Source organism: Benincasa hispida, chromosome 9, assembly GCF_009727055.1.
Source record: "Benincasa hispida cultivar B227 chromosome 9, ASM972705v1, whole genome shotgun sequence".
NCBI lineage: Eukaryota > Viridiplantae > Streptophyta > Magnoliopsida > Cucurbitales > Cucurbitaceae > Benincasa > Benincasa hispida.
In genome coordinates this window covers 77,515,432-77,522,618 of record NC_052357.1, presented here as the reverse complement: position 1 = coordinate 77,522,618, position 7,187 = coordinate 77,515,432, and positions in this window count along the sequence as shown.

The window sequence follows — 7,187 nt, the reverse complement described above, 5'->3', positions numbered from 1 at the left end:
ATTACCCTTCACAGATCACTCGTAAGTACAGTTAGGCCAATTTACCATTTTTTCCCTGCAGTTACATCTTACTCTTTAAGTACCACTGATTCCTCTATCGAATAGTAGGTCATAGTCCTACTATGGCTGGGTCCCCTCTTCCAAAGAGAGAATGTGGCCACTATGTTCAAGACCCGGAACCAGCCCTTAAAGGAACAATCTATCTACTTACCCTTGTTTCGGGGAAGGAGTGAATTTCGTCTTGTGTAATTGAGTTCCCAACTCCCCAATCAAACAAATCCCCAAAACGATAGGCTTTTTGAATTGTCAATTCGACCACTCTCTCCCATACTAATCAAAGGACCGCCCTCATAGACGAAAGTTCCCAAAACACTCAGGATTAAGGTCATGTCACCTATGGTCGTTTAAGTGAGATGTAAGTCTCAATTATCAACGGCGTCATATAAAGAGACGAATCATCTTGTGGTTCGGTTTTATACAAACTCTTTGTATAGGACACCCCCACTCACATGTCTCCACATGAATGGTCAGAATCAGACCATCTATAGTAGTTCACAACACTTTTAAACCTCTATAAAGCGAGCCGTATCCGTAGTGTCATCAAGATAAGATATCTCTCCTTAATCCGTATACTACAGACCTTTTAGGTTATTACTTAAGGCATGATCTACTTATATATCTCATATACATGCTTAAGTTTATATACAATAACCACGGATCTTTGTTTATTGGATATGAGTAAATGCAAATAAAGTAACTTTTATTTTATAAATAACAATGTGTACAAAGTTTATAAACTACAAGACTCTGGGAGAATTAGGACACCAATCCCAACAGAAAGACCACTAAAATTATTTTGTGACAATAAGTTGGTCGTGATATATTCCAACAACAACATAAGTATTACGAAGTCAAAACATGACGTGAAGTTTCTGGTTGTTAAAGAAAGAGTTTGGAATGGTCAAATTTCAATAGAATACATAGGAATGAACTCTGTGGTAGCAGATCCATTAACTAAAGGTTTACCACCTAAAGTTTTTCCTAAGCATGTTGCTCACATGGGTGTTAGTCACTTTTTTTATTCCATGGTTTAGTGGGAGTTTTTTATGAAGGATGTTCTTTAACCTTATTTTGTTTATTTTATATATAGAATAAAGTTGATATGTTTTATTATCTGAACGTGTTTATCATGTATGTAGTTTTGCAAATGCAGTTTAGCATAAAGTCTTTTAAGAATGATCTCACTTAGGAATTTGGACCAATTGGAAACATGCATGATCTAGATCACTTTGCATGTAATTTCCATGTTATCCATCCATACTTGATCTATGTTATTGAATGTATTGAAATTAGTGATCAAGGAAGGTTTAGTTACAAGCGTAGTGACGAAAGCCGCCTTGATTCCATGATAATACAAGAGATGGACCAAATTAAACTGAAAGAGAATTCTATTATTGAAATAACATGTTTATTTGTGCTTAAGGTTTATGTGACTTAATTATATCAGGTACACATATATAGCCCAAGTGGGAGATTGTTAGACGTATTTAAATAATAATATGTATGATTGAAGTATGGGCTATGTATGTGGATTAATAATTTATCACATTGGGTTATTTCATTAGATTGAACCCTATTATGTGATCTGATCGATTAAACCCTAGATTCCTAATTGAGTATGGACTTAATAGGTAGAAGTCCATTCTTAGTTGACTAGGGTTTAATTGAACGCTAATTAAACTAGTATATAAAGAGACCTTAGGGCTATGGTCCCCAATATACCAAAACAACTCTCTTTAATCCCATAAAGAGAGAGATCTCACTTAAGGCATTCGGAGCTTTGGTTGAAGAAGACGATAGCCGCCTTATAATTGTCGTCAATTTTACAATGGAATCGGGTATGTTATTCTTGACAATTTAGCATGAATGATTCTAAGGTTATATCTATTCAATATAGATTTAAAGTAATTATGCTAACATACCACTTTTGTACCATGTTTATTCAAGCTATGAGATTCTTCATCTTTATACTCTAAAGTGTCTCTCTTTGCCTTCATTAGTATCTTGCTCTTCTTACTATTGTATTTAGATCCAACTGCTTTTCCGAAACTACAACTATTATTTATCGAAGGGGGAACCTTACAAATTTTTTATTCACTTTTTGGGTTATTTTGCAGCATACTCTTAGTAGTATTGCATTTAGATTCATTTGTTCTTTCAAATCTTGGTTTTTTTATTCCTGGATAAGAAATCCTCACCACCACAAAATATTATTTGACGACTTTGCTTGCAGACCTTTTCCTTTTGATAAACTTCTATCAATCTATCCTCAACTTTTCTTGCCTTATTTTCTAACTCTTCCATCTTCGTCACATATACATTCATCCATTTAAGTGGCTCCTTCCCATGTTGTATTCTCTTGATTTCATAATCAATATCATCTTTACCAAATTTTTTTTCATAAAAGCTTTTCCACAATTTGTTTGTTACTCGACTGAGATCTCTCTTGAAGCTTTTCTCAATTTGCATCAATTGGTCAACCGTGCAATGTGACCAAATAAGTTCTAGAAACTGTAAGTCAGTTTTACCAACATCTTCGATAAACCTCGTACTATCTATAGCTTCATTAATCCAAACATCATTATTCAAAGACGAAATTACTTTACTTACTTGCGAGATCTACTTTACTTCACAATTTTGAGAATGGAAATTGTTGAAGCGGAGAGCAACAACGATTGAGAAATAATATGATAGGAATGTGCTCTCATTAATCTATAAAATTTTAACTTTTTAGTCTAATTTCCTTTTCCTTTTACGAGTTCCAAAACCAAATTATTCTTTTTTTTCTATACCGTTTTTCCTTTTTAAGTAAATAATTAATTTATTTCATTTTCCAGCTTTTTTTTAATTAATCTGATTAATAATGATATTATTTTAATTATATTTTAAATTCAGTTATACATACACAATTTCGAAATATAATTATTATTTCAAAAAAATCAAATTATAATTAACTAAAAACTTCAATAAAGAATTCTTCAAACAAACAAAAAAATCAATAAAGAAACAACTAAAAACTAAAATTAAAAAATATTGCAGTTTAATTTGTGTTAACTAACTAGTATATGTTTTTATTTAATTAGTAATTGTTACTTTAAAATAGTAACTTAGTAAAAATCGGTAGGATGATTATTATCAATACAAGAAAAAAGTCTTAAGCTTAAAACATGTTTATTAATCGTACATTCTAAAATTTGAGTGGTTGGACCAAAACAACATAACTCAATTGTTATAGTATTTATATTTTCGATCTCAAATACATAGGTTTGATCTCTCATCTTTAAGTATTATTTTAAAAAATTAAAAACAAAAAGAAACTTGCGTCGTTGCAATTCCAATAATTAAGTTTGTCATTTTTAATTATTTTAATAATGTAGTATCAATGGTTAATTTGAATTTACGTATTATTTGTATAATATATTTTAAACTTAATTAGTTAACTAGTTCTAATTTAAAATTTATTGAAGGTATGTGAATTAAAATTAAAAAATTCAAAATATATATATTAAAATATTATTTTAACCTTTGTTTCTACATCAATATAGGCCTTAGAATTTTAAATTTCTTTTAACTGACACAGAAATTAAATAAGTTGATTCTGATACATTAAAAAGTTTTAATTTGATTAAATGTAGCCTACATATTATCAATAAAAAAAAAATTAGTTGCCAACGAGAGAGTAGCTCAACTAGTATACTGTTCATACTATCAATCTTGTGATTTGAGTTCGATTCCAAATCATCAAATTTGGGACCAATTAGAAGTGGACATGTGTCTCGAATTGAAGTTGAAGACAAAGTCTAATGACGCCACGTGGTTTAATCGTGACCGTTGAATTGGATAAAATTAATTTGGTCCAATTTAATATTATTATTATTTGGGTTAAAGTCTCTAAACCCAAAAATATGTTGAATTTGATCCAGATATCAAATCAAATCCAACTAATTAGGCCCAAGAGTCTTGCCCAAGCCCAAGCCTATGAAACCCATCAGAGAAGCTCTCTTCATTTGTAATGGTTAGTAATTCTGCATTCTAGAGAGCTTAGAGAGAATTCTCTACCATCAGAAGACTCTTTAACTCCCCAAGACTGAAGTCTTTTGAAGATACAAGCAGTTTGAACACGCTTGAAGACTAAAGTCCTTTATAGATACAAACATTTTGAACACGCTTGAAGACTAAAATCCTTTGAAGATACCCCTTTAGAGATACAAACATTTTGAACACGCTTGAAGACTGAAGTCCTTTAAAGATACAAGCATTCTTCCAAGACTCGAAGCTCAAGAACATCCACACACCCCGCTTCTATACATCAAGCGTACGCATTCAACCGAGAGAGTATCAGAGGATCAAACACTAGAGATCAAATTACATCGCATCAAATTAACGTAAACATCAACACCAACTTAAGTTCAACTCCGAAACAAGTTTCTCCAGAAGCCTTGTGCGAACACTAATCCTCCAAGAAGCCCAAAGGTCAATCATTCAAGAAGATCAACCAGCATAAAGAATATAGTTTATTTTGAAAGCATCAAAATAGTATGTATTAGAGATTGTACTCACTTTCCACAAAATTAATACAAATACAAAGTTCAAATTCCACGAAATAAATTTATCTTGAAATCTCGTGCGAACAACTATAAAATTCTCCATCTCTATACTCTAAAGTGTTTCCCTCTTTGCCTTCATTAATATCTTGCTCTTCTTACTATTGTGTTTTAGTTCAACTGTTTTTTCAAAGTTGCGTTTCTTATTACTGGAAGGGGAAAACTCACAAATTTGTGATTCATTCTTTGGGTTATTTTGCAGCTTACTCTTAGTAGTATTGCATTTAGATTCATTTGTTCTTTCAAATCTTGGTTTCTTATTCCTTGATGAGGAATCCTCACCATCACAAAATATTATTCGACGACTTTGCTTTCAGACCTTTTCCTTTTGAAAACTTGTATCATTCGATCCTCAATTTCCCTTGCCTTATTTTCTAACTCCTCAATTTCCATTTCCTTATTTTCTAACTCTTACATCTTTGCCAAATATACATTCATCCATTTAAATGACTCCTTCCCTACGTTGCATTCTTTCGATTACATAATCAATATCAACTTTACCAAACTTCTTTTCATAAAAAACTTGCCCACAATTTGTTTATTACTGAGATCTCTCTCTTTAGAACTTTTTTCAATGTACATCAATTGGTCAACGGTGCAATATGGCAAAATATGCTCAATTACAAATCGATTTTGTTAACATCTTCGATAAACCTCACACTATCTATAGCTTCGTTAATCCAATTATTATTATTCAATGATGGAATTACTTTACTTACTTGAGACATCTCTTCGTAATTGATCGAGTCCTCTCTACAACTTTGAGAGTAGGAATTGTTGAAGTGCAATGATTGAGAATCAATACGATATGAATGGGCTCTCGTCAATTAATCTTTGACCTTCTTATTGTTTAATTTAATCATGATATTATTTTGATAATGTTTTAAACTACACGTATACAATTTCAAATTATAATGGACTCAAATCTTAAATAAAACCAACAACCTTTAATTAGTGTACTTTTTATTATTAATAACTGTTACTTTGAAATAACAAGCAATTTATAGTTAAAATCCAAGTAAATTAGAAAATTTAAAGGTAATAAACATGGTTATTGATTGTACATTTGTGGGAATTCTAAAAGTTTAGTGGTCAATGCAATTTCCAATAATTAGGTTGGTCCATTTTGCCAAGTTTTATTTAGATTACTTTTATAATAATATTTCGTAGTTATTAAATGATTAATTTCTAAGAACAATTAGTTACTTACTTGAGAAGTAAATTTTAATCTAGAATCCATTATCTTATACATGCTTAATTTATATATTATTTGTATAATTTATTCTAAACTCAATTAGTAATAATTAATACAAAATATTTATACGAAAAATAAGACCTTTAAGGGGTGTTTGGCTCACCAACATGAGGTGAGTTGAATTGGTATAATATACCAACTCATTGTTTGGCCCACCAACTTTAAATATTGGTAGAATTGAGTTGGTATATTTTACCAACTCACCCAAACTCACCCGAACTCTCCATTCTTCCCATATTTTCAATGGCTCCACCTATTGGCCACTATCACACTCCAAAAACTAACTCTAGTCTTCGACAACCACCTCCGATGACAACTCCAATGACCAACTCTGGGCTTCGACAACCACGCCCGATGACAACTCTGGTGACCAACTCCGGGCTCCGACAACCACCTCCGATGACAATTTTGGCGATGAAATCCGGACTCCGACAACGACGTCCGATGACAGCTCCAACAACCAACTTCAAGCTCTGACAACTTTCGTGCGACCAACTCCAACAACCAATTATGGTCTCCGACAACCACCTCCAATAACCCAACTCTGAAACTATCTTCGCGCAACCAACTCCAATAACCAATTGGCTCCGACAACAAACTCCGGTGACCAACTCCGACAACCACCTTCGACTACAAACTCCGATGAAAATCGCCTTCGATGATCACCTTCGAGCGAGCAACTCCAACGACCACCTTAAGACTTCGACACGACCTTCAACGACAAACTCCAACAATCGACTCTAATGCCACCTTCATGTGACTAATTTTGGGCTCTGACAGTTACCTCCAACTACAATCTCTAGTGGAAATCATCTTTAATAATCAACTTCGACGACCACTTTCACCCAACCAATTTCAAGGATTCGAAAACCACCTCTGATGACAACCTTCGAAAACCAACTCTAGTACACCTTCATGTGACCAACTTTAGGCTCTGGCAACCACCTCCGACTACAAACTCCAGCAAAAAATATCTTTGATAATCAACTTTGACAACCACTTCCGACTACTATAAGACCGATGATTGTTAAAGTATGTTGTAGGGTTGTTGATTATATATAAACAAAATTATTTTGTCTACATTAAGTGCAATATTTATACGTAATGAATTCACATATCAAATGAGTGTTAAGAATATTTAGACGAAAAGTATGTATGTAGTTGAAAAATATGTAACATATAACAAAAAAATCCATAAAATGAAAAACAAATCCTAGAACATTTTCCAGCAAGAACTAGTGAAAAATAGAAATTTGTTATCTGATTAT